The sequence below is a fragment of the Pongo abelii genome, chromosome 20, assembly GCF_028885655.2.
Source record: "Pongo abelii isolate AG06213 chromosome 20, NHGRI_mPonAbe1-v2.0_pri, whole genome shotgun sequence".
NCBI classification, from domain to species: Eukaryota; Metazoa; Chordata; class Mammalia; order Primates; family Hominidae; genus Pongo; species Pongo abelii.
Window position 1 is genome coordinate 46,070,709 of NC_072005.2, and position 27,445 is coordinate 46,098,153.

A 27,445-nucleotide genomic window follows, 5' to 3' on the forward strand; every position below is an offset into this window, starting at 1 on the left:
CACTCCAGTCCCTCCCCACACGCCACCTCCTCAGGGAGGTCCTTCCTGATCACCCAGCTGTAGTGGAGAAACATGCCCACACTCTCGACCTGGCCCTCATTTATTTTGCCTTCGTAATATCAACCACACCTGAGGCCCGCCAGAGACCTGGGTGCTGGGCACCAGTCACAAGCCCTGGTCTTTCCAATTCCAGAGGAGCACCGGGAATGGCGCAGGCCTGCAGGCCCACGGCAGCGTGGACGCAGGGTCAGCGGGTGCTGTCTGTATCAGGTGTGACTGCTGCTCGGCGTTGCTATTCAGTATTAGTCCGGCTGGTTGGGTTGGGGAGGGATGGGCAGAGAAATCAGCCCAATGAGCCTCCCCTCCTCTTTCCCTAAAAGTAACAGACACGGGCTCTGGGGAACACGGTGTGAAAACCACAGGAGGGAGGCAACCCTCAGGCCTTTGCTGGCTGTAAGGCAGTGATGCTACTGGAGGGGAAGTGGGAGGCCTGTGAAACGCCCTGCTCCGCTCAGTCAAATCTACCCACGCCCCCAGGCAGGAGCCTGTGACCCATCTCCTGTGTCACCTGCTAACACCCTAAATCTGACCAGGCTGTTCCCGCTGAAATTCCAAACTCCCTCACAGACAGTCCACAAGGCTCCCAGTGGAAGGGCCCTGCCTGCCCCACAGCCCCTGGACTCATCTCCTCCCTGCTCCCTCGCTCTGCCAAGCCACACAGGCCTCCGTGAGGCTTGTCCCTGCACCTCACCAAGCTCTGTCCTCCCTTCAGACCTTTGCACTGTGGTTCCCTCCACCTGGAGGGCTGTTCCTTCTCCTCCCATCCCACATGACTGCTTCACCTTGCCAAACTGGGATCAGCTCAGAGGCCCTCTCCACAGCCGCATGCATCTAAAGAAGCGCCCAGTCTGTCACCTGATTTGAATTCGCTGCCTAGCTCCTCCCCCTCTAACCGGCTCCTTGCTTATTCACCTGTTTCGGGTTGGTCTCCCTTAGCCCCACAAGGATAGGGACTTTGGCAAGTACACTGCTGTATTCCCAGTACTGATGCAACGCTGGCACATAGGAGGTGTTCAGTAAATGGTGGCGGGTGAGTGAAACCTTTTCCTCAGCTCCACAATACCCTTTGGATCCATCCTCACCTCTCACCCAGGCCCACAGACCAGTGCAGCACAGCCCCCACCAACCCCTGCAGGCACTTCTGCTGCTCCCCCTGCCCAGGTCCAGCCTTCCTGCCACTCCCAGAGCTGTGAGCTGTGGTGGGCTGGGAACTAGGGGCAGTGGCATGCACCTATAGTCCCAGCTACTCAGGAGACTGAGGCAGGAGGTTCACTTGAGCCCAGGAGTTCAAGACTAGGCTGAGCAACATAGCGAGACCCCCGTTTCCACAAAAAATTTAAAAATTAACTAGGCATGGTGGCATGCACCTGTAGTCCCAGCTACTCAAGAGGATGAGGTGGAAGGATCACTAAAGCCTAGGAGGTCAAGCCTGCAGTGAGCTGTGATCACACCACTGCACTCCAGCCTGGGTGACAGAGTGAGGCCCTGTCTCAAAAGAAAAAAAAAAGCACAGAGCCTGACCTCTGAAAAGACTCCAATGTGTCTACCTTGGAGGCGCTCAGGGCTGCAAAGCCACTGCATGGAAGAGGAGTGGGCCTGGGAGCTGCCCTTGTCAGTTCTGACTTGATTGCATGTCTCCCCCGACCTCTGTTTCTGCATCTGGAAAACTGAGATGCTAATTTCGGCCCTGATCTCCTCCTAGTGCTCTCTGACACGGTTCTGTGAACTGGCAAAGGCCTTCAAAGTCCTGGCAGAAATACTAAGAATTACAATTGCTAAGACAGACCAAGAGCTCACCATGTGTCGGGCACTCTTCTTAGTGAGGAGACGTTTCCGGTAGGCTTATTGTATGCCAGAACAGTTATGAATGCTTCCCAACAAATTAATTCACTCAGCCTTCACAATAATCCTATCAGGTGGGAATTATCATCATCCCCAGGACACCGATGATGAAATGAGCTCAGAAGGGTTGGGGAGCCTGCTCAAGGTCATACAGCCATGGAGTGGCAGGGCTGGATTTGAACCCTGTGCTCTCACTCGCTTCCATACACCTCTTTACAGAGGCTGGAAACCAGAACATTGAAGTTCTGGATCCTAGCTGGGCCAGGCTGGGGAGCTGGATCCCGGAACGCTCAAGGGGACCAAAAGTAGGGGGTGGGGGAGGCTGGATGCCTCCGTTCCATAACATAATCATGACTGCCAACCAAGACTTACACAGTGCCGGGCACCATTCTAGGAGCTTCTCGTGGATCAATTCATTTAATCCTCACAACAGCCCAAGGTGGACGTCCTTCTGAGACCACTGTATGGGAGTGAACAGTGTGGTCCAAGGTCCCAGAGCCAGAACCGACTTCACCATCCTGCTGCTAGCTAACGCAGGTCCCTGGTAGCTGCGTCACCCCCTGCATGGCTCTCTTGCTGTCTTCTTCTCCCAGCACACACCTGCCCAGGGTTAAAGGATGCCTTGGCTCCACTCTGAGGAGGGACCAAGAAATGCTGGACTGGCTGCAGGCAGAGGTGCTCAGGGCAGCCTGAGGCTCAGGGGTGAGAGGAAGGAAAGACATAGGATAGTCACCTCTATAGGTGGAGGACAGAGGTGACTCTATCCTATGTCTTTCCTTCCTTTCACCCAGCCTGGAACCTGGTGAGCGAGGAATGCATGGCACTAGGGGCTCAGTGACCTGGGTTCAAATCCTACCCTGGCACCCATAGGGTCTGATAAGACCTGGGGGAAGGCAATTCTTCCTCTGAACTTCAATTTCGGACTCTGCAAAAAAGGACACAAATACCATATAAAGCCCGAAGCACAGGGCTGGGCAGAGTATATGCTCATAGACAACAGCCACTCCTCCAGTTTCTCCTTGACAAGAGGATCTGAGGCCAAGGTGGGCCAAGGGCTCACATCACACCTCTACCACTTCAGCTATGAGACCTCAGGGAAATCTTTGCACTTCACAGTGAGTGAAATGATCCCTCATCTGTAAAATGGTATCACACTTCTAACTAGCTAGTAGCTCTCCATAAAATAGGCCTAACCACAGGTATGTTTTGAGACTTAAGTGAGATCACATGTGCAAAAGCCCTGTCACACACCTGGCATGGGGTGAATGCTATAAACACTGGGCATCCACTAGCTCTGGAAATGATTTGCCTCTCTGAGCTGCTGTTTTCTCATCTAAAAGGGAGAGCATAACAACAGCGCCTACCGCTCTAGAATTCAAGTATTCAGCAAGTTTATCTATATGAAGCATTCCAAACAGTGTGTGGCCCACAGAATGCACTCAGTTACTGTCAGCCATCAATTTCATGATTACTGTTTTCACTGCCACTGTTAGCCCCATCAGGCAAACCCTCTAAAAGCTGGCAGGAGAGGACGAGAGGAACAAACCCCTAGTGGAAAAAGATTCTACAGAGCCCCCGCTGCCTCACAGACTGTGGGACCTTTCTCTCCAGGAACCATGAGGCACGGAAGCCAGTCAGCTTGGAAGTCACTGCTGCGGACTAGGGGCAACCGTCTGCCCCCTCTGACCACATCACCAGCCCAGGTCTGCTGGGTCAATCAGGGACTGCAGCCAGTCCTCCGGGAACTCCAGACCCAGAGCAAAGGCTACAGGGCAAGCCAAGGTCATGATCTGGCCTAGGGAGCAGGGACACTGGCCACAGACCTCTGGGGCTGGCTGCTCCCAGCACCAGCCCACAGACCACAATAAGACACCAGATCCATGGGGGATCTGACTGTCCCAAGCCCTTCAGAGCAGCCTTCCTCCCTGGGCCAGGCTGGGCCAGGCTGGGCCAGGGGCATCCCCCCCTCCAAGTCCCCTTGGCCTATGCAAAGAGGAACAGCTGGGAAAACAGCTCCCGGCCTCACTGCAAGGCCAACTGTTACTGCCTTGGTGGGGAGTGTAAACATGATGTGTGACTGAGCTGGTAACCGGGAGACACAAACAGCTTCGTGGCCAGCGACAGAAGAGCACGTAGTGGTCTGCGTTGGTTCCTGGACCCTTCACATCCACTGCCAACCAAGTTCAGCCCACGAGTGAACTCCTGCTGCTCCTCTGGGAAGGTAGGAGTGGATGAGGTTGAAAAGCAGCCCATTGGAGGCTCTAGTTACTCCAGCCCAGGCGTCTTGCCGAGCCCCAGGAGGTCTCCAAATGAGAGGAAGAGGTCCTCACAATCCCAAGATCAAGATGCCCCCAGAAAGCTTCCCCGGGGGGAAGACGTGTTCCCCCAAACACTCCTTCCTCCCAAGTTTTAAGAAGCTGGTGCAGGGGCACGGCTCCTCAAATCCAAGCCTAATCCCTCTTCCTCTTCCGAATGTTAAGGCTCAGACAACTTCAGTGACTTCTAACACAGCTTTCCTCCCTCCCCTATGGAAGGAAAGAACTGTTACTGCCTGGTGAATAATCTGAGAGGGTAATGGAATCCAGAGCAGCACCTCCATGGTCCAAAGCACCCCAGTAACCATGACGTTCCCTCCAGAGTCGTTAAGAAGTTCAATAAAGGCTGAGATCAGTGTAAACCCCCAACGCCACACACGTCAAATACAAGAAACAGAAACCCCTCCTCACCAATCGGCATCACAGTCCTCCCAAAATACGCCCCTAAAACCCACTAGGGCCTGTCCCGCCCCGTCCCAGTCCCTTAAAGATCACAAACATCACAGTCCTTCTCTGATTTGGGCTCCCCTATGTTCTAAGCAGGGCTCCCCCCAACGCCGTGGTGATACAACCCAGCAACACTTGGGGAAGCATCCTCCCCAGAAGCCCCCACCCCTGTAAATACAACACAGCAACGGCTTCCACAGCGCTAAAAAGGTACAGCCCTCTACACTTGATGCGGCGCGCCCCCTCGATAGTTTAGCCCGCGCACGCCAAGCTAGATCTGCCAGCCGCGCCCGAAGGGTCCAGCCCCCGGCCCGCGCACGCTGGGGCCTGCGCTCCCCGTCCCGCACACTCGCAGCGCTCCCCCCACCGCCTCAGTGGTATGGCCCGCCGCCACCGCCCCCGGCCCCCCGAGGCCGGTCCCACCGCCCCCGCTCGGCCACCCCCACTCAGCTCCTGAAGGGGGGGCTCGAGGGCCGCGGTCCCCCCGCCGGGCACGGGTGGTACAGCCCATCGCGGCACCGCGGGGGGCCCGGACGCGACCATCGCGGGGGGGGGGCGTTCCGGGACACGCGCTGGCGCACTCACCTGTCACCGGCAGCCGCCCAGCGTCTCCGGCGGGGCTCTACCCCCGCCCATCGCCACGCTGCGCTGGTTCCCTTTCCTTGTGTTTCCCGGCAGCGGCTACGGAGCCGGCAGCGGCAGCGGCGGCGGCGACGCCTCCTCCGAGCCAGGCCCAACGGCTCGCGCGGCGCGGCCCCCCCGCCCCCTCCCCCCAGCCCCCGCTTACCGCCCCCTCCCACCCTCTGGACGGAAATACCGCCCTCTCGCGCCACAAACAGGAAGTGACGTACAAAGAGCCAAAGACGAACTCTGAGAGAGCGAGAGCGCGAGCGCAAGAGCAGGACGGAGAAGGAGGCGGGCTCACAGCAGGGCGCCGGCGCACATTAGACAACTTTGGGCCTGTGTGGGTTAGAGATGGGCCTCGCTAGGGCGTGGGGCGGAAAGGCAAGATGGGGCTACGCAGGCGCACTAGGACTCCGACGCCTGCTTTCCCTAGGGCCTAGCCGCAGCAATTATTTCCCGGCAGCCCCTAGTTCGTATTTACATACGCTTTGATCTTGTTTTACTCCGTTCTGGGTTCTGAGGCTCTTAAAGGACCCCGGAGCGGGAGTTAGTTAGGAGGGGTTTCCTTTTCAGTGTGCTCGTCATGGTTGAGCTCAGGCTCTAAAGTCACACAACCCCAGATTTGAATTTCCTCCTTTCTGGTGACTGTGGGCAGAAGGCTTGACCGTTTTCTGTGCCTCAGTATCCACATCTGCTGAATGGAAACAATCATCGCTGTGTCGCTAGCTTTTGAACTATTTTAATGTAAACAAAACGGTTTTTACCAATTAGACAGTTCATTACTGCAAGATGCCACCTGCTCTCATCGTACATATTCCAGTGAATCTGGGATATAACATTTTATAATGCAACTTGGGCCCATAAAGGCCTTAAAATCACCCTGCGGCCGGGCGCGGTGGCTCACTCCTGTAATCCAAGCACTTGGGGAGGCCAAAGTGGGCGGATCATGAGGTCAGGAGTTCGAGACCAGCCTGGCCAACATAGTGAAACCCCGTCTCTACTCAAAATACAAAAAAAAAAAAAAAAAAGCCGGACATGTCGGTGTGTGCCTGTAATCCCAAGTACTTGGGAGGCTTGAGGCAGGAGAATCGCGTGAACCCGGGAGGCAGAGGTTTCAGTGAGCCGAGATCGTGCCACTGCACTCCGGCCCGGGCGACAGTGCAAGACTCTGTCTCAAAAAAAAAGAAAGAAAAAAGGAAAAAAATGACCCTGCAAGAAAAGACCTTTGCACAGATCCTAATCCGTATATTAGCTAGTGTACTGGACAGCTGTGAGACATCTGGCTCCCAGCCCCTCCTCTCTCATAGGGGATTGTGCTGCCTCATGAATTTGGGTTCCAGTATGCCATATAGCTTGGCAATTGTATGCATTGGTAAGTGAGAAAAATACCTGGCTGAGAGTCGAATCCTGGGTCCAACTCAGTCTGTGAGAGTGTTTCAGGCAAATCCTGCTGAAGGTTCGGCTTTCATTTTCCGAGAGGTAAACCTAATGCTGGAACTAGCCCTTTCTTAATTGGTTTCCAGCTTGGAACTTGCTGCTCGGTATTCCTAATTCACGGTCTTCCCCATCAGTCGGTGTTAATAACTCTGACCAATGCCTCCCCCTTCACAGCCCTAACCATTTTCATCTATTACTCTCTGGTGACAGGTCTGTTTCTCCCACTGCACAGGAAACCCAGTAAAGGAAGAGAGCAAGACTGTCTCAGAGATCAGTGTGTATCCAACATTGCCCAGAGTGGGCTCTTGCAGAATGTTTGTTTCAAGAATTAGCCCTTCTGCCCTAATCTAGACTCAAGGTTACTGTGACCAGCCCTCTTCACTCCTGTCCACACTGAACAGCTCACAGGCCATTCCCCTATGTCTAAGTCTCCCTTGGGCCAACTTGAATCCTAGCTCCTCCTAGGGCACTTAATTATGACACACTGAGATCTCACTGAAACCACCCATGTGCTTGTGTATAAACTCCTTGCAGCACTGGTAGTCAAGGGCAGTGGCTTTCTCTCTTTTTTTTTTTTTTTTTTTTTTGAGACAGAGTCTTGCTGTGTCACCAGGCTGGAGTGCAGTGGCGAGATCTTGGCTCACTGCAACCTCCGCCCCCCGCCTCCCAGGTTCAAGCGATTCTCCTGCCTCAGCCTCCTGAGTAGCTGGGATTACAGGCACGTGCCAACACGCCCAGCTAATTTTTTTGTATTTTTAGTAGAGACGGGGTTTCACCATATTGGCCAGGATAGTCTCCATCTCTTGACCTCGTGATCCACCTGCCTTGGCCTCCCAAAGTGCTGGGATTACAAGTGTGAGCCACTGCACCCGGCTCTTTCTGTTTTCGGTTTTTTGTTGTTTTTTTGAGACAGGGTTTCACCCACTCTGTCACCGAGGTTGAAATGCAGTGGCACGATCTCAGTTCACTGCAACCGACACCTCCCATGCTCAAGCGATCCTCCCACTTTGGCCTCCCAAGTACTGGGACCACAGATGTGAGCCACTATGCCCAGCTAATTTTTTTGTATTTTTGGTAGAGACGGAGTTTCGCCATGTTGCCCAGACTGGTCTCAGACTCCTGAGCCGAGGCGATCCACCCACTTCAGCCTCCCAAAGAGCTGGGATTAGAGATGTGAGCCACCGCGCTTGGCCTAATATTCTTTTTTTTTTTTTTTTTTTTTTTTTGACACAGTCTCACTCTGTCTTCCAGGCTGGAGTGCAGTGGTGCCATCCGCCATCTCGGCTCACTGAAACCTCCGCCTCCTAGGTTCAAGTGATTCTCCTGCCTCAGCCTCCTAGTAGAGGGATTACAGGTGTGCACCACCACACCTGGCTAATTTTTGTATTTTTTTTTATTTATTTATTTTTGAGACTGAGTTTCGTTCTTGTTGCCCAGGCTGGAATGCAATAGCACGATCTCAGCTCACCACAACCTCCATCTCCTGGGGTTCAAGCGATTCTCCTGCCTCAGCCTCCCAAGTAGCTGGGATTACAGGCATGCGCCACCACGCCTGGCTAATTTTGTATTTTTAGTAGAGATGGGGTTTCTCCATGTTGGTCAGGCTGGTCTCGAACTCCTGACCTCAGGTTATCCGCCCACCTCGGCCTCTCAAAGTGCTGGGATTACAGACATGAGCCACCACGCCCAGCCCTTAATATTCTATTTATTTCAATTCCGCAACCCTGCTGAACTGATTTTCTGGTTGTGCCTTGTAGTTTGTAAAACATTAGTCTAGGAGGTAAACAACACTTCTTAGCATTGGAGATGAGTAGGCCCAGGTTCTAATCGTATCTTTTCTGTGTCCTTGTCAAAGTCACTTCACTTCTCTGAGCTTGCCTTTCTTTATTCTATTAAGACAGTAATAATATAATTTATTTAGCAATTGTTACAGGCCAAGTTCTGTGTAAACACACTCCCACTGATGCTATCCTGTTGCTGTCTATACAGTAACCCTGGAGGTTAAATGTAACAGCACATTAAGGGCCTTGCTTGAGTTCCCAGGACAAGTTAAGGACAAAGACAGTATTTGAACCCAGATAGTTTGATACCAGAGCCTGTGCTCTTAACTCATCTCATGCTGGAAAATGGAAAAGTATTGGCCCTACTTCTGTGCCCTATGTTACTTCTGCAAATGGCTTAGTTATCTTTGGGGGGCCTCAAAGGCCATCCTGGGTAACATAGCGAGACTCTTTCTCTATTTTCAGCATCAAGGGTAAAACTTGAGGGCCACTTTGAATCTTGTGGCAGGGCAACACAGCGAGACCCTTTCCATTTCAGCATCAAGGGTGATCGATCGAGGCGACTGGGCATGGTGGCTGTAATCCCAGCACTTTGGGAGGCAGAGGCAGGTGGATCACCTGAGGTCTGGAGTTCGAGACCAGCCTGGCCAACATGGTGAAACCCCATTTCTACTAAAAATACAAAAATTTAGCCGAGTGTGGTGGCAGGCGCCTGTAATCCCAGCCACTTGGGAGACTGAGGCAGGAGAATTCCTTGAACCCGGGAGGTGGAGGTTGCAGTGAGCCGAGATGGCACCATTGCACTCCAGCCTTGGCAACAAGAGCAAAACTCTCTCTCAAAAAAAAAAAAAAAAAAGAAAAAAGTGTGAACCAGAAGAAAATTCCCTACAACCTCACCCCATTTTCTTCCATCTTAATCTAGTCTATAAACTCTCTCCCCATAACTATAAATATGGACTGCACATGCACTTTGCTGGTAGAGGGGGCCGGTAACTTACTAAAAGCTGTTCAAAGGTCTCTTGATTCAGAAAAAAGAAAACGATGAGGGATCTTGCCCCAAGGGTTGGAGAGGACATCTCCTCAAAGCCCCCTTCTGTGCCCAGGGAGTAGAAATCAGGCCCAGGAGTCCATTCCAAGGCTTCTCACAGAGGAGTCTCCTTATTGATGGCAACTGGACAACCTGTGGGGACTAGTCAAAAATAATTTATTTTTTGAGATGGAGTCTCTCTCTGTCACCAGACTGGAGTGCAGTGGTGCGATCTCGGCTCACTGCAACCTCCACCTCCTGGGTTCAAGCAACTCTTCTGCCTCAGCCTCCCGAGTAGCTGGGATTACAGGCACCCACAACCATGCCCGGCTGATTTTTGTATTTTTAGAAGAGACAGGGTTTCACCATGTTAGCCAGGATGGTCTCAATCTCCTGACCTCGTGATCTGCCCACCTCAGCCTTCCAAAGTGCTGGGATTACAGGCGTGAGCCACCGCGCCCGGCGCCATTTTTATTTTTTGTTTAAAATATTAGGCTGGACACAGTGGCTCACACCTGTAATCCCAGCACTTTGGGAGGCCGAGGCAGGAGGATCACCTGAGGCCAGGAGTTAGAGACCAGCCTGGCCAACATGGCGAAACCCCGTCTCTACTAAAAATACAAAAATTAGCCTGGGAGGTGGCAGGCACCTGTAATCCCAGCTACTGGGAGGCTGAGGCATGAGAATCACTTGAACCCAGGAGGCAGAGGTTGCAGTGAGCCGAGACTGTGCCACTGCACTCCAGCCTGGGTGACAGAGCGAGACTCTAGCTCAAAAAATAAATAAACAAATAAATAAATAAAATATTGAAAAGAGTTTCCCACCTTATAAAGAAATGTCAAAATCATATATTTGATTCCCGAGCCAAAATCTACAAAGCCCACTCCCCACTGCCTCCCCCAGAAACTACTGTGCTGGGAAGATCCTTTCAGAGTAATGTTATTAATATATTTGGCAGAAGTACGTATAAGCATCAGGGATTCCGCAAATGTTGGTTCCAGTTTCCTTTTTTAAAATTTGTTTCTTTTTCAAAAATTGTAATGGAAGACACAGTGCACATTCAATTTTCTAATATATCGGAGATTCTCAAAACGTTTAAGGCCAGGTGCGGCGTCTCAAGCCTGTAATCCCAGCACTTTGGGAGGCCAAGACAAGGGGATCGCTCGAACTTAAAACTTCAAGACCAGGCTGGATAACATAGCAAAACCCCTTCTCTACCAAAAAATACAAAAAAAAAAAAATTAGTCGGGTGCAGCCGCACACACCCATGGTCCCAACTACTCAAACAAAACAACAAATATTTAAGTGGTCGTGCTAGGCTAGTATACTTTGTGTAGACCTTGATAAAGCTTTCTCTGGTCTCTCTTTTTTCTTTCTTTCTTTCTTTTCTTTTTCTTTTTTTTTTTTTTTTTTTTTTTTTGAGGTGGAGTCTCACTCCCGTCACGTAGGCTGGACTGCAGTGGTGCGATCTCGGCTCACTGCAACCTCCACCTCCAGGGTTCAAGCGATTCTCCTTCCTCAGCCTCCCAAGTGGCTGGGATTACAGGTGCCCGCCACCACCCCAAGCTAATTTTTGTACTTTTAGTAGAGATGGGGTTTCGCCATGTTGTCCAGGCTGGTTTTGAACTCCTGGTCTCAGGTGATCCACCCACTTCGGCCTCCCAAAGTGCTAGGATTACGGGCATGAGCCACCAAGCCCAGCCTCTTTTTTCTTTATTATTTTATTATTATTTTGAGACAGTCTCACTCTGTCTCCCAGGCTGGAATGCAGTGGTGTGAACACACTTCACTGCAGCCTTGACCTCCTGGGCTCAAGCAATCCTCCCACCTCAGACTCCAGAGTAGTTGGGACCACAAGCGCACACCACTATGCCCAGCTAATTTTTTTTTTTTTTTTTTTTTTTTGAGATGGAGTTTCGCTTTTGTTGCCCAGGCTGGAGTGCAATGGTGTGATCTCAGCTCACTGCATCCTCCACCTCCACCACCTGGGTTCAAGCGATTCTCTTGCCTCAGCCTCCAGAGTAGCTGGGATTACAGGCATGTGCCACCATGCCCGGCTAATTTTGTATTCTTAGTGGAGACGGGGTTTCTCCATGTTGGTCAGTCTGGTCTCGAACTCCCGAACTCAGGTGATCCACCCGCCTCGGCCTCCCAAAGTCCTGGGATTACAGGCGTGAGCCACTGCACCCGGCCTGCCCAGCTAATTTTTAAATTTTTTAGAGATGGGGGGGTCTCACCATGTTGCCCAGGCTGGTCTCGAACTCCTGGCCTCAAGCAGTCCTCCTGCCTCAGCCTCCCAAAGTGCTGGGATTACAAGCATGAGCCACCACACCCAGCCTTTTCCCCTCTCAATAAGATCGAACACCTTTATCAATCTGCTTCCAACACATAGATGGCTTCCAATCCCATGTGGAATATAAGCCAAAGGCCTCACCATGGCCTTCATGGCTGTATATGATCTGTCCCTGCCTGTTTCTCTAACTTCATCACAAACTACTCTTGTCCCTGCCCCATGTTCCAGACACACATACCTCCTCTCTGCCCCTCCAAAAAGACAAGCCTCAGGGCATTTGGGAACTTGCTGTCTCCTCTGGCTGGACTCTTCATGTCCCTGATCCTGATCTTGGCATGACTGGCTCCTTCTTTCTTTTCTTTCACAACTCTGTTCAAATCTCACCTCCGGGTGCAGTGGCTCATGCCCATAATCCCAGCACTTTGGGAGGCTGAGGCGGGCGGGTCACCTGAGGTCAGGAGTTCCAGACCAGTCCGGCCAACATGGTGAAACCCTGTCTCTACAAAAAAATACAAAAATTAGCTAGGCATAATGGTGGGTGCCTGTAATCCCAGCTACTTGGGAGGCTGAAGTGGGAGAATCGCTTCAACCTGGGAGGCAGAGGTTACACTAAGCTGAAATGGTGCCACTGCATTCCAGCCTGGGCAACAGAGCAAGACTCCGTCTCAAAAAAGAAAGAAACAAACAACCCAAATCTCACCTCCTTAGTGCTTTCCTTGGCCACTCTGAGTCTAAAAGGGCCATGCTGTCACTATGTTTGTAAGCATATTTGAATCCTCTACCTAGGACTTAACACTAAAATATTTTTGTTGTTTATTTTCTGTCCTCCCCCAAGCCAGAATATACATTTGCTCATGAGGACAAGGACTATTGGGTACCACTGTATTCCCAGCCCATGGAAGAATGCCTGTGAAAGAGTTCAGGACACACCACCCCAATATATGCCCATTTGATATGCTGATTACTTCAAACGGAGGGAACTCAGGGGAACAGTAAGTACAGGGACTTTCTCTGACCTTCCCTTACCTGTCTGCACACGGATCCTCCAAAAGAAACTCCATTGTCATGAATCCCCTCCCCAGGAGTCTTCTCAATCAGAGAAGATGAGCTCAGATCACAGGAGAAGAGATGGGAGGTTGACATGATGCCCAGACTGTCACCTATTCTTCCGGGAAAACTTTTCTTAACTAATAGACAATCTGCATAACAACTTTTATTCACCATACACTTCCTCCCTGCACCCTCCCATAACTTAAGTCACCACCACCTCCCAGAAGCCCCAAGCCCCTCTTCTTTTCTGCAGGTCAGGATGCTATATAATAAGCTTCAATCCTCTGACACTTCTTTGAATCTCATATTTTGTGGGACTTTCACGTCCCACAAATTACATACTCTCAAGTATGTAATTTTTTTTTTTCTTGAGATGGAGTCTCACTCTGTTGCCCAGGCTGGAGTGCAGTGGTGTGATCTCGGCTCACTGCAACCTCTGCCTCCCAGGTTCAAGCAATTCTCCTGCCTCAGCCTTCCAAGTAGCTGGGATTACAGGCGCCCACCATGCCACCATGCCTGGCCAATTTTTATATTTTTAGTAGAGATGGGGTTTCGCTATTTTGCCCAGGCTAGTCTCGAACTCCTGACCTCAACTGATCCGCCCACCTCAGCCTCCCAAAGTGCTGGGATTACAGGCATGAGCCACTGTGCCCAGCAATTTTTTGCTACTTTTTGTTTGTTTTTGTTTTTTTTCTGAGACAGAGTCTCGCTCTGTCGCCCAGGCTGGAGTGCAATGATGCGATCTTGGCTCACTGCAACCTCCGCTTCCCGGATTCAAGCGATTCTCCTGCCTCAGCCTCCTGAGTAGCTGGGATTACAGGTAGGCGCCACCACGCAAGGCTAATTTTTGTATTTTTAGTAGAGACGGGGTTTCACCATGTTGGCGAGGCTTGTCTCAAGCTCCTGACCTCATGATCCTCCTGCCTCGGCCTCCGAAAGTGCTGGGATTACAGGTGTGAGTCACCATGCTCAGCCTTTTGCTACTGTTAATCTACCTTATATTGGTTTAATGTGTAAGCCAGCCAAAGAACTTAGAAGCATAGCAGGAGGGGCCAGGCGCAGCGGCTCATGCCTATAATCCTAGCATTTTGGGAGGCCGAGGCGGGCAGATCACGAGGTCAGGAGTTAGTAGACCAGCCTGATTAACATGGTAAAACCCCATCTCTATTAAAAATACAAAAATTAGCAAAGCGTGGTGGCGCGTGCCTGTAATTCCAGCTACTTAAGAGGCTGAGGCAGGAGAATCGCTTGAACCTGTGAGGCGGAGGTTGCAGTAAACTGAGATGGCACCACTGCACTCCAGCCTGGGCGACAGAGCGATAGTCCGTCTCCAAAAAAAAAATCGGGTAGCGGGAAGCCATTTTTCACTCCCTTCCAGTTTCTGGTGCCCAATGTGGGGCATCTTTCACTTTTTACTCTAGGACTGCTTCAGCAGCAGGCTCCTGACATGCCTGACCAAACACTGGCCGCAGATAAGATTTCCTACCACATTAGGCCCCCAGATCTCTGCCTGTAGAGTCCAGCGGAAGCAAGATAGGTAAGAGTCTCTGTCTTTTTCCCTTTTCTAAGTTTGGATTAGCAGGAGAAAATGTGTGCGAACTAGTTCTTGTATAATAACTCTGGTTTTTTTGTTTGGTTTTTTTTTTTTTTGGTGGTGAGGGGAGGTATTCTTGTTTTCTGATTCCTCCCCTCCCAGAGATGGTCATTATTTTCCCATGTCTGTGTCTTTTGTGTCGTGTCATACGGAAGAGAATCATAGGGCAAGAACACAGGCCTCAAAGACTGGTGAGTTTACAATTCTCTGCAGACCAATGTCTGTTCAGACTAATTTTGCTGTGGGTCCCCAAGACAAAAACCAGATGAGGTGCTCCTTGGGTCTTGTTTTATGTCCTGAGAGCTTGGCTTTTCCATCAGTGAGAACACTCTGGCCTCTGCCAGCTGAGGGTGCAAGTGTCGGCTTGTGTCAGCCAGTCAGTCAAATAGGCTGGAAGCCTACGATGCAGTGACATGCGGCATTCTCTTTGTCCACTCATGCCAGCTCTCAGGAGAGTTTGGTCCCAATAACCATCCCAGTCCGTAAGGGCTTTGTTGTCTCAACCTACAATTGGACAGTGCTAGGAAAGTCCAATCCCAGTAGTGCTTGCCCGGTGTCACAGATTAGTGGGTCAGTGAGCGTCATGGGAGACCGGAGACACCATTTACACAAACACTATCCTTAATGCCTGTGGCAACAAAGGTCTTTGCTTTCTTCTTTTCTTTTTTGAGACGGAGTCTCACCCTGTCACCCAGGCTGGAGTGCAGTGGCTTAATCTCGCCTCACTGCAACCTCTGCCTCCTGGGTTCAAATGATTCTCCTGCCTCAGCCTCCCGAGTAGCTGGGATTACAGGTGCCCGCTACCATGCCCAGCTAATTTTTGTATTTTTAGTAGAGACAGGGTTTTACCATGTTGGCCAGGCTGGTCTTGAACTCCTGACCTCGTGATCCGCCTGCCTCAGCCTCCCAAAGTGCTGGGATGACAGGCGTGAGCCACCGCACCCGGCCTAAACAGCTGTCTTATCGGTACCTATGGAAAGATCAAGAAGAAAAGAGGACAGAAAGGGGTATAACAGCTAGTCTTAGAGACTCCTCTAGCAAGATTAAAAAGCAGAAATCAGATTACCTTTTTTGTTTGTTTGAGACTGAGTCTCACTCTGTCGCCCAGGCTGGAGTGCAATAACGTGATCTCAGCTCACTGCAACCTCCGCCTCCCAGGTTCAAGTGATTCTCCCTGCCTCAGTCTCCTGAGTAGCTGACATTACAGGCGCCCGCCACCATACCCGGATAATTTTTGTGTTTTTAGTAGAGATGAGGTTTCACCATGTTGGTCAGGCTGGTCTCGAACTCCTGACCTCAGGTGATCCGCCTGCCTCAGCCTCCCAAAGTGCTGGGATTACATGCATAACCCACCGTGCCTGGCCCAGATTACTTATTTACATATTTATTTATTGAGACAGGGTCTCGTTCTGTCACCCAGGCTGGAGCGCAGCATCGCAATCACCACTCACTGCAGCCTCTGCCTCCTAGACTCAAGTGATCCTCCCACCTCAACCTCCCGAGTAGCTGGGACTACAGGCATGTGCCACCACTCCTGGCTAATAATTTTAGTTTTGTAGAGACAGGGTCTTGCCATGTTGCCCAGGCTGCTCTTAAACTCCTGGTCTCAAGTGATCCTCCTGCCCTGGCCTCCCAAAGTGCTGGGATTATAGGCATGAACCAACATGCCTGGCCCACTCATGTAAATTAAATATAGTCGTGTGTCAGTTAATGATGAGAATATGTTCTGAGAAATTCCTTCATTAGGCAATTTTGTCATTGTGTGAACATCAGAGAGTGTATTTACGCAAAGCTAGATCATACAGCCTACTATATACCTAGGCTATAAGCTATAGTCTATTGCTATAAACTTGTACCGCATGTTATTGTACTGAATACTGAAGGCAATTGTAACACAATGCTGTTTGTTTGTTTGTTTGTTTGTTTGAGACCAAATTTTGCTCTGTCGCCCAGGCTGGAGTGAGTGGCACCATCTTGGCTCACTGCAACCTCTGCCTCCTGGATTCAAGCAATTCTCCTGCCTCAGCCTCCCGAGTAGCTGGGATTACAGGTGCACACCACCATGCCTGGCTAATTTTTTGTATTTTTAGTAGAGATGGGGTTTCGCCACATTGACCAGGCTGGTCTCGAACTCCTGACCTCAAGCAATCTGCCTGCCTCGGCCTCCCAAAATGCTAGGACCACAGGCATGAGCCATTGTGCCTGGCCAAGTGTTCGTATATCTAAACATAGAAAAGGTACAATAAAAGATAAAAGTGGGCCAGGCACGGTGGCTCACACCTGTAATCCCAGCACTTCGGGAGGCTGAGATAGGTGAATCACCTGAGGTCAGGAGTTCAAGACCAGCCTGGCCAACATGGTGAAACCCCATCTCTACTAAAAATACAAAAATTAGCTGGGCGTGGTGGCGGGCATCTGTAATCCCAGCTACTTGGGAGGCTGAGGCAAGAGAATTGCTTGAACCCAGGAGGCAGAGGTTGCAGTGAGCTGAGATCGCACCATTGTACTCCAGCCTGGGCAACAGAGTGAGATCCTGTCTCAAAAAAAAAAAAAAAAGGATAAAAGTGGTGCACTTGTAGAGGGCATCTCCATTATAACCTTATGGGACCACCATTATCTATGTGGTGCATTGCTCATTAAACATCATTATGAAGGAGATGACTGTATGCTTAAAACTGCTAGAAATATAGGAAGTAATCCAAATGCTTTTCAAGTTCACATGACTTGGGTACATCTTTGGTAAATAAAACTAGTTTAATATTGTTGGTTTAATGAAAAACAGCTCTGTCTTCTGACTTACAAAAAAAAATTAAACAAAAACAAAACCCAAAAAACCTTATACATGTATTCACATTATGGTCCTTGCTTAGATGATGGCTGCCTGACATGCATTTGATGTAAAAATGGTGAATAGTGGGGACAGGCACAGTGGCTCATGCCTGTAATCCCAGCACTTTGGGAGGCCAAGGTGGGCAGATTACTTGAAGTCAGGAGTACAGGACCAGCCTGGCCAACATAGTGAAACCCAGTCTCTACTAAAAATACAAACAAATTAGCCGGGCGTGGTGGCTCACGCCTGTAATCCCAACACTTTGGGAGGCCGAGGTGAGTGGATCACAAGGTCAGGAGTTCAAGATCAGCCTGGCCAAGATGGTGAAAACCTGTCTTTACTAAAAATACAAAAATTAGCTGGGCGTGGTGGTGGGCATCTGTAATTCCAGCTACTCTGGAGGCTGAAGCAGAGAATTGCTTGAACCCAGGAGGTGGAGGTTGCAGTGAGGCGAGATTGCACCACTGCACTCCAGCCTGGGCAACAGAGCAAGACTCTGTCTCAAAAAACAAGCAAACAAACAAAAAATTAGCTGGGCATGGTGGCAAGCACCTGTAGTCCCAGCTACTCAGAAGGCTGAGGCAGGAGAATCACTTGAACCTGAGAAGCGGAGGTTGCAGTGAGCTGAGATCGTGCCACTGCATTCCAGGCCGAGCGACAGAGGTGACTCCGTCTCAAAAAAAAAAAAAAAATAGCTGGGTTTGGTGGTGCACACCTGTAATCCCAGCTACTCGGGAGGCTGAGGCAGGAGAATGGCTTGAACCCAGAGGCAGAGGCTGCAGTGAGCCGAGATAGAGTCACTACACTCCAGCTTGGGTGACAGAGTGAGACTCTGTCTCAAAAAAAAAAAAAGAATGGTGAATAGGGAAATGACTTGGGAGAGCTGACTTTGTCTAATGTCTCATGAAACTTCCATGACTAATCTAAGCATAATTGTTAAGAACATGTGAAATAAATACATGTAAGTAGGATCAAAGTTTATAAATGAACTTTTCAACAACAATTGTGCTTTATGCTTTAACCCGGGAGGTGGAGGTTGCAGTGAGCCGAGATCATGCCATTGCACTCCAGCCTGGGCTATAAGAGTGAAACACTGTCTCAAAAAAAAAAAAAAAAAAGAAAAAATAATTGTGGTTTATAAAAAGGGTTCCCAACCTCCTTGATAACTACACCCTTGGATGGCGGATATTCATTAAATATCCAGGTCATTTCCAAATAAAACAAAATACTAAAGCATTCATTGCTGAACACAGGCACAAGTTTATTTACCTTTGGCTTCTTAAAATTTATAGAAAGAAATAATATATTTGGGTCCATAGGTAAACATGTCCTGTTTCATACTGAAAAACTATTCTGTGAGAAAACACGTTTCTAGAAATTATGTGTCTTTACAAAATGTTAGTACATGACAGTTCAAAATCGCTTACTTCCTAGGTTTTCACTGTAGAGTTGTTAAGACTTAAAATTCTAATATATAATTATATAACTACTATAAGTGACTCTGTATGCAAAGTGTACAAGGAAAGTAAGATGTTATGAGGTATGAAGATGTGGGGGGGTTTTGTTGAGGAAAAATAACTTGGTCTAGTTTATAAGTTGTTGAAGAATAAAGGAAGGAAGAAAAGATACAGGTAAAACTGAATGCATATAAAAGTTGGAAAGAGAGAATCTTTTGTGGTCAAACTGACCAAAATTGAGTGAATTTATTATGTCTTAAAAATGAGCCTTAATATCAAGGGTACATTGATGCAAAACTAGAATTTGGCAATTATCTTTTAAAATGCAAGATTTTCTTGTAGTATTGATAAGAAAGAGTGAAAGGTTTTCTTTTTCACCTTTTAAGTAATCTGCCTTAAAAAAATTATGTCTTATCAAAATAATTTTCTGTTTCATGTTATCTTTTATCAGGTCTTCAATTACTTTGCAAGAAAATAAAATCCTCTCTATTAAGAGAGCTAATATATATATTTTTACAACTATGTAATTTTCTCTATTTGCCTTTGAAGACTTTTAATAATTACCCTGGTGATTATGAAATGAATATTAATAAATATTAAATGCTCATTAAATACTTAAATCATAAAATATTAAATGATTATAAAATGAACAAGTTGATTAAATAGGATCCCAGATCACTATATAATTCAATAATCACTCTGGTAACCAGACTAATTATTAGTGACCTAAATTAATAGTTACCTGAGATCCTATTTAATCAAATTTTTCCTTTTTTCTTTTCTTAATTTCAAAAAATATGGAAGGCCTCATGAATTTGCGAGTTATCCTTGCACAGGGGCCATGCTAATCTTCTCTGTATCGTTCCAACTTTAGGATATGTGCTGCCAAAGCAAGCACTAATCAAGTGTTTTAAATTTTTTTTTACATTTTTGACAAACTTCCTAAAATCAAATTCTAAATTCAGTCTTTTGACCTTGAATTAACTTCGGAATTTGCCAGTTGAGCCCCTGGGAAAGCTCAAAAGATGTGTTTCTCACCTTGAAGAAGAGAGACATTAGCCAGGCACGGTGGCTCACGTCTGTAATCCCAGTACTTTGGGAGGCCGAGGCAGGTGGATCACCTGAAGTCAGGAGTTTAAGACCAGCCTGGCCGACATGGCGAAACCCTGTCTCTACTAAAAATACAAAAAAAATTAGCCAGGCGTGGTGATGGGCACCTATAATCCCAGCCACTCGGGAGGCTGAGGCAGGAGAATCGCTTGAACGCGGCGGGCGGAGGTTGCAGAGAGCCAAGATCGCACCATTGCACTCCAGCCTGGGTAACAGCGAAACTCCATCTCAAAAAAGAGAGACATTAGACTAATTAGGCTTATTTGAAATGTTAAATTAAATGGGAAACATTGTCAAATAACAAATGATGCTAAACGTTGTTATATTTATGAACCCAGGGTAGGAGGTGATGAGGGTGATAGAAAACATTTTTTTAAATAAGTTATATGGCTGGGTGCAATGGCTCATACTTGTAATCCCAGCACTTTGGGAGGCCATGGCAGGCGGATCGCAAGGTCAGGAGTTCGAGACCAGCCTAGCCAACACAGTGAAACCCCGTCACTACTAAAAATACAAAAATTAGCTGGGTGTGGTGGCGGGCACCTGTAATCCCAGCTGCTTGGGAGGGTGAGGCAGGAGAATTGCTTGAACCCGGGAGGCGGAGGTTGCAGTAAGCCAAGATCGCACCACTGCATTCCAGCCTGGGCAACACAGCTAGACACCATCTCAAAAAAAAAGAGTTATATTTCTGGATATGTTACTGATATGAATGTTCTAAAAATTATGAGATTCCTAGAAATCTAATGTTATAAGTCATAATTTTGTTACTATGTTAACATGATATATGCCACAGAAATAACCAGGTTTCCTTGTCAATTGCTGGTTATAATGAACTCTCATCAGATTTTTTAACCATGACCATTCTGTCTTGCTCATCAATAGTGTTTTGGTTCTTCTCTAAAAGCATTGGCAATCAGCTATTGCCCCAAATTGCTTCTTCAAGATTCATGGAAATGACTCTGACAAGTAGTCTGGAATAGAAGGTCCTAATAAACTTAAGATTATAACATTGGACTGGGTAAGAATTTCCAAAACTCTAGTGGAAAAACTGGACTAAGAAAACTGCTGACTCGGCTAGGTGTGGTGGCTCGTGCCTGTAATACCAGCACTTTGGGAGGCCCAGGCAGGCGGTTCATTTGAGGCCAGAAGTTCGAGACCAGCCTGGCCAACATAGAGAAACCCAGTCTCTACTAAAAATACAAACAAAACAAAAAAATTAGTTGAGTGTGGTGGTGCACATCTGTAATCCCAGCTACTCCAGAGGCTGAGGCACGAGAATCGCTTGAACCCGGGAGGTGGAGGTTACACTGAGCCGAGGCACTCCAGCCTGGGTAACAGAGCGAGAATCTGTCTCAGAAAAAAAAAAGAAAAAGAAACCCTGCTAACAACATCAGGAAGAATAAGAATTACATGGGACTGAGCTGACGGATTGTAATTTTTTTTTAATACCTACAGTATTATAGTGCCATAGGCATAGTTTGATGGCAAGTCCCGGGCTTCATAACCTTGAGAGGCTTTTATTTATTTATTTATTTATTTATTTATTTTTGAGACAGAGTCTCGCTCTGTCGCCCAGGCTGGAGTGCAGTGGCGCAATCTCGGCTCAATGCAACCTCCGCCTCCCAGGTTCAAGAGATTCTCCCTGCCTCAGCCTCCCGAGTAGCTGGGATTACAGGCACCCACCACCATGCCTGGCTAATTTTTATATTTTTGGTAGACGAGGTTTCGCCATGTTGGTCAGGCTGGTCTTGAACTCCTGACCTCGTGATCCACCCGTCTCGGCCTCCCAAAGTGCTGGGATTGCAGGTGTCAGCCACCGCGCCTGGCCTGAGAGGCTTTGCCTGGCCAACATAGAGAAACCCATCTCTACTAAAAATTAGCTGGGCATGGTGGCGCACGCCTGTAGTCCCAGCTACTTGGGAGGCTGAGGCAGAAGAATCACTCGAACCTGGGAGGTGGAGGTTGCAGTGAGCCGAGATCACTCCACTGCACTCCAGCCTGGGTGACAGAGCGAGACTCTGTCTAGGAAAAAAATTTTTTAAAAAAAGGTCCAATCTGGGCCAGGCACAGTGGCTCACGCCTGTAATCCCAGCACTTTGGAAGGCCAAGGCAGGCAGATCACTTGAGGTCAGGAGGTGGAAAACAGCCTGGTCAACATGGAGAAACCCCATCTCTACTAAAAATACAAAACATTAGCCGGGCATGGTGGTGGGCCCCTGTAATCCCAGCTACTCAGGAGGCTGAGGCAGGAGAATCGCTTGAACCCGGGAGGCAGAGGTTGCAGTGAGCCAAGAACGCACCACTGCACTCCAGCCTAGGCGACAGAGCAAGACTCCATCTCCAAAAAGAAAAAGAACCTTTACAATCAATCATTATTCTTACTGCTCTTACATAAATAATCAGGCCAAGTTTAATAAGAGACCGACCTTATTTTGCAACAAATTGATATTTTTTTTCCTTGAAACAGGGTCTTGCTCTATCACGCAGGCTGGAGTACAGTGGTAGGATCACGGCTCACTGCAGCCTCCACCTCCCAGGCTCAGATGATCCTTCTGAGGTCAGCCTCCTGAGTAGTTGGGACTACAGGCATGCACCAACACGTCTAATTTTTTTGTATTTCATGTGCCACCACGTCTGATTTTTTTGTATTTTTTGTAGAGATGGGGTTTTGCCATGTTGCCCAGGCTGGCCTCCTAGACTAAAGCAATCTGCTCCTGCCTCGATATCCAAAGTGCTGGGATTATAGGCATGAGCCACCACTCCTGGCAACAAATTGATCTCATTGTGATTGTGTTTGGCAGAAATGGGGGGTGACTGTACAAAGAAAAATTATGTTTCAGAAGAAAATTATAGTATATCCATTATTAGATTCTAGTTCATTGTTGTGGAGGGTTTGTTATTTACCTGGAAACTTGAGTGGATCCTGAATTCTTCCAGTTTCCTCAAATGTCTGGCTATGACTCTCCAAACTAACATTTCCAGTTTTTCTCCCTTCTGACTTGGAGTTACTAAAAGTAAGACTTCCTTTCCTGAAGCCCTGCAAGCTAAAACTAGAAGACTTGATAGAGACTTCAGATAAATCACCACAAACACGTAGGTATACACCACCTTCATGCCTACCGATATACAAACTAATCAGAAAGTTCACTGGACTCACACCTGTAATCCCAGCATTTCGGGAGGCCGGGGTGGGAAGACCACCTGACGTCAGGAGTTCAAGAGCAGCCTGGGCAACATGGCGAAACCCCATATAAAAATTAGCTGGGCAGGGTGGCGGGCGCCTGTAATCCCAGCTACTTGGGAGGCTGAGGCAGGAGAATCGCTTGAACCCGGGAGGCAGAGGCTGCAGTGAGCCAAGATTGTGCCATTGCACTCCAGCCTGGGCAACAAGAGCAAAACTCCATCTAAAAAAAAAAAAGCCAGGCGCAATAGCTCACGCCTGTAATCCCAGCATTTTGGGAGGCCGAGAAGGGTGGATCACGAGGTCAGGAGATCGAGACCACCCTGGCTAACATGGTGAAACCCCGTCTCTACTAAAAATACAAAAAATTAGCTGGGCGTGGTGGTGGGCGCCTGTAGTCCCAGCTACTCGGGAGGCTGAGGCAGGAGAATGGCGTGAACCCGGGAGGCGGAGCTTGCAGTGAGCGGAGATCATGCCACTGACTCCAGCCTGGGCAACAGAGCAAGACTCCATCTCAAAAAAAAAAAAAAAAAAAGGCTGGCACAGTTGCTCATGCCTGTAATCCCAGCACTTTGGGAGGCCGAGGCAGGTGGATCACAAGGTCATCGAGACCATCCTGGCTAACACAGTGAAACCCTGTCTCTACTAAAAATACAAAAAATTAGCTGGGCGTGGTGGCATGTGCCTGTAGTCCCAGCTACTCGGGAGGCTGAGGCAGGAGAATCGCTTGAACCTGGCAGGCAGAGGTTGCAATGAGCTGAGATCGCATCACTGCACTCCAGCCTGGGTGACAGAACGAGACTGTCTGGAAAAAAAAAAAAAAAAAGTTCACTGGAACCCCTGATGCAAATTGCAACCAGGAAAATCTGTGTCAAATTATCACTGCCTGCCCCTACTCCAACTGAAGATGCTTTGACCCAACATCTAGAAATCATGTCAATTGGCTGCCCTCCAGGCTCAGAAACTAGTTTACAGATTGCTCCAAACATTAACCTTATTCTTTTGTTTCCTCTTATTAAATACCTGTTTGCTTGTGCCATACAGAGGCCTGACCGTGATGGCAGCCCACCTGCCACACCACCTCCTGGAATGAGACAGAACTGATTAATTGGACTGACCTAGTCCCAGGTCTCATACTATTCAAACACTAATCTGATTTTTCTGTCATCCACCACCAAATCAACTTTTAGCATGTGGAACTTCTAGAGAAGTTTCAGATAGGAGAAATGAAGTTTGAGAAATGCCATCCCAAAATATGCCCCTTCGATACACTGATTACTTCAAATGGAGGGAACCTGGGGAACAGCAAGGGCAGGGAGGACTTTCTTTGACCTTCCCTTATCTATCTAAACACAGATCCTCCAAAAGGAACTCCAGTGTCATGAATCCCCTCCCCAGGAATCTTCTCAATCAGGGAAGATGAGCTCAGATCACAGGAGATGAGACTGAAGGTTGGCATCACGCCCAGATCTATTCTTCTGGGACAACTTTTCTTAACTAAGAGACTTATAATCTGCATAACAAGACAACTTTTATTCACCATACACTTCCTCCCTGCACCCTCCCATAATTTAGGTCACCACCACCTCCCAGAAGCCGCAAGCCCCTCTTTTTTCTGTAGCTCAGGATGCTATATAAGCTTCAATCATCTGGCCCTTCTTTGAATCTCATATACTGTGGGGCTCCTGTGCATACTTACTTAATTAAAATGAGTTTTTTCTCCTGTTAATCTGCCTTATGTCAATTTAATATGTAGCCCAGTCAAAGAACCTAGAAGTGTAGAGGGAAGCCATTTTTTGCTCCCCTACACCAGGCACATAGTTGGGACTTGGGGATCAAAAAATATTTGTTTACCAAATGCAGTTTTGATTAGGAAGGTTAAAGCTCTGTACTAGGCTGATTTTTATTCCAGGTCTGAACTTGTCTATTTACTGAGTTGGCCAGGCACAGTGGCTCATGCCTGTCATCCCAGCACTTTGGAAAGCTGAGGTGGGCAGATCACTTGAGGCCAGGAGTTCCAGACCAGCCTGCTACTAAAAATACAAAAAATTAGGCCAGGCGCAGTGGCTCACGCCTGTAATCCCAGCACTTTGGGAGGCCGAGGAGAGCGGATCACCTGAGGTCAGGAATTCGAGACCAGCCTGGCCAACATGGCAAAACCCCGTTTCTACTAAAAATACAAAAATTAGCCGGGCATAGTGGTGGGCACCTGTAATCTCAGCTAATCAGGAGGCTGAGGGAGGAGAATCACTTGAACCTGGGAAGCAGAGTTTTAGTGAGCCAAGATATGCCACTGTACTCCAGCCTGGGCGACAGAGTCAGACTCTGTCTCAAAAAAAAAAAGGTAGATTTGAAATAGCAAAATCCTTACAACACAGCCTCCCACATTATTAGGAAAAACTGAAATAATATTAACACCACCTGATCTTTTTTTAGGTCCTCAAGAAGAGAAAAATTTCACAGCTGCCCAGTGGTTTTATAAACTCTGTTCACACGTGCCACAAGATGGCGCCACATGAGCTGGCCATCCCTGCAGAAACCCAGCTGTCTTGCAGGCATCAAGTCTTCCTAGAGCAATTTGGGGGACCATTCTATCTGAACATTCACTGTCTAAAAGGAAGCTCTTACATGACACCTAAATGCAACATGTTAAGTCACCAGGGTGTCTCGGAAAAGATAAATAAATAAATGCAACATGTGATCCTGAATTGGATTCCAAGCCAGGAGAAAAAACAGCAATAAGAAACGTTATTGGGACAATTGATGAAATTGGAACGTGAATTGTGCATTAGATAAAAATATCATGTCCATGTTAAATTTCTTGATTTTGATAGTTGTACTGTGCTTATGAAAGAGAATGTTCGGCCAGGCATGGTAGCTCACACCTGGAATCCCAGCACTTTGGGAGGCTGAGGCAGGTGGATCACCTGAGGTCAGGAGTTCAAAGACCAGCCAGCCCAACATGGTGAAACCTCATCTCTACTAAGGAATACAAAAATTAGCCAGACGTAGTGGCGGGCACCTGTAATCCCAGCTACTGGGGAAGCTGACGCAGGAGAATCGCTTGAACCCAGGAGAAGGAGGTTGCAGTGAGCCGAGATCGCGCCATTGCACTCCAGCCTGGGTGACAAGAGCAAAATTTTGTCTCAAAAAAAAACAAAAAACAAAAAAGGAAAGAGAATGTTCTTGATCTTAGGAACTACACACAAGTGTCCTGAGGTAAAGAAAGACGCATGATGTTCTCCAACCTAATTCTCAAATGGTTCATAACACAATAGATATAGATGATTCATGTATCCTTATGGAGGGGAGAAGAGGGAACAGTAAGACAAATGGGACAAATTGTAAACAATTGGCAAATCTGAGTAAAGAGTATACAGAAATCCTTTGTACTCTTCTTGTTACTTTTTTTTCTTCTGAGACCAAGTCTCACTCTGCTGCCCAGGCTGGAGAACAGTGGCGAGATCTCAGCTCACTGCAACCTCTGCCTCCCGGGTTCAAGTGATTCTCCTGCCTCAGCCTCCTGAGTAGCTGGGACTACAGGCATCCACCATCATGACCAGCTGATTTTTGTATTTTTAATAGAGACGGGATTTCACCATGTTGGTCAGGCTGGTCTTGAACTCCTGACCTCAGGTGATCCACCCACCTCGGCCTCCCCAAGTGCTGGGATTACAGGTGTGAGCCAGTGCACCAGGCTTCTTGTTACTTTTCTAAAAGTTTACAATTATACTAAAATAAAGCATTACCAAAAAAGTTATTTTATAGCCTGTAACAATGTCATTAAAGTTTTTTTTTTTTTTTTTGAGACGAAGTCCTGCTCTGTCACAGGCTAGAGCGCAGCGGTGCAATCCTGGCTCACTGCAACCTCTGCCTCCCTGGTTCAAGCGATTCTTGTGTCTCAGCCTCCTGAGTAGCTAGGATTACAGGCGCATGCCACCATGCCCAGCTAACTTTTGTATTTAAGTAGACTCCGTGTTTTGCCATGTTGGCCAGAGTGGTCTCGAACTCTTGTTTTCAAGTGATCCACCCACCTCTGCCTCTGAAAATGCTGGGATTACAGGCATAAGCCACCATACCCGAGCAGGTGTGTTTGTTTGTTTGTTTGAGACAGGGTCTCGTTCTTTCACCCAGACTGGAGTGCAGTGGCACGATCTTGGCTCACTGCAACCTCTGCCTCCTGGGCTCAAGGGATCCTCTTGCCTTAGCCTCCCTACTAGCCGCCATACCTGGCTAATTTTTGTATTTTGTAGAGACAGGGTTTTGCCATGTTGCCCAGGCTGGTATTGAACTCCTGAGCTCAAGCAATCCACCTGCCTCTGCCCCCCAAAGTACTGGATTACAGAAAATTTCAGAGATAAAATTAGGTATCAACACTGTATGCCAAGTACCGTTTT

At 48.2% G+C, this 27,445-nt stretch overlaps 1 protein-coding gene, 1 long non-coding RNA gene and 1 other non-coding gene across 5 annotated transcripts in view; 1 reads left to right on the forward strand and 2 right to left on the reverse strand.

Moving 5' to 3' along the window:
- The window catches only part of AKT2 (AKT serine/threonine kinase 2), a 52,816-nt gene extending 47,380 nt beyond the window's left edge, over nt 1–5,436 (reverse strand). Inside the window, exons 1-2 of one of the 2 annotated variants that reach the window (XM_054538916.2) lie at nt 2,636–4,887; nt 2,275–2,502 (exon numbers count right to left, since the gene is read on the reverse strand). The gene's annotated coding sequence lies outside the window, so the exon portion shown is untranslated. Of the gene's footprint in view, nt 1–2,274; nt 2,503–2,635; nt 4,888–5,249 lie in introns of those variants that run through there. The other variant, XM_024236797.3, reaches the window with a different exon arrangement.
- A 7-nt stretch (nt 5,437–5,443) lies between these two features.
- On the forward strand, nt 5,444–26,100 carry LOC129051774 (uncharacterized). Of its 2 annotated transcripts, none has more exons than XR_008516244.2 (4): nt 5,444–6,660; nt 12,662–12,818; nt 14,298–14,413; nt 25,485–26,100. It is a non-coding gene; the product is annotated as an uncharacterized LOC129051774 (long non-coding RNA). The 2 variants fall into 2 exon arrangements; XR_008516246.2 differs by having other exon boundaries at nt 5,445–5,632; nt 12,666–12,818.
- LOC112130264 (U6 spliceosomal RNA) lies at nt 19,549–19,655 on the reverse strand. The gene has a single exon (XR_002912535.1). It is a non-coding gene; the product is annotated as a U6 spliceosomal RNA (small nuclear RNA).
- Nucleotides 26,101–27,445: the final 1,345 nt, after the last annotated feature.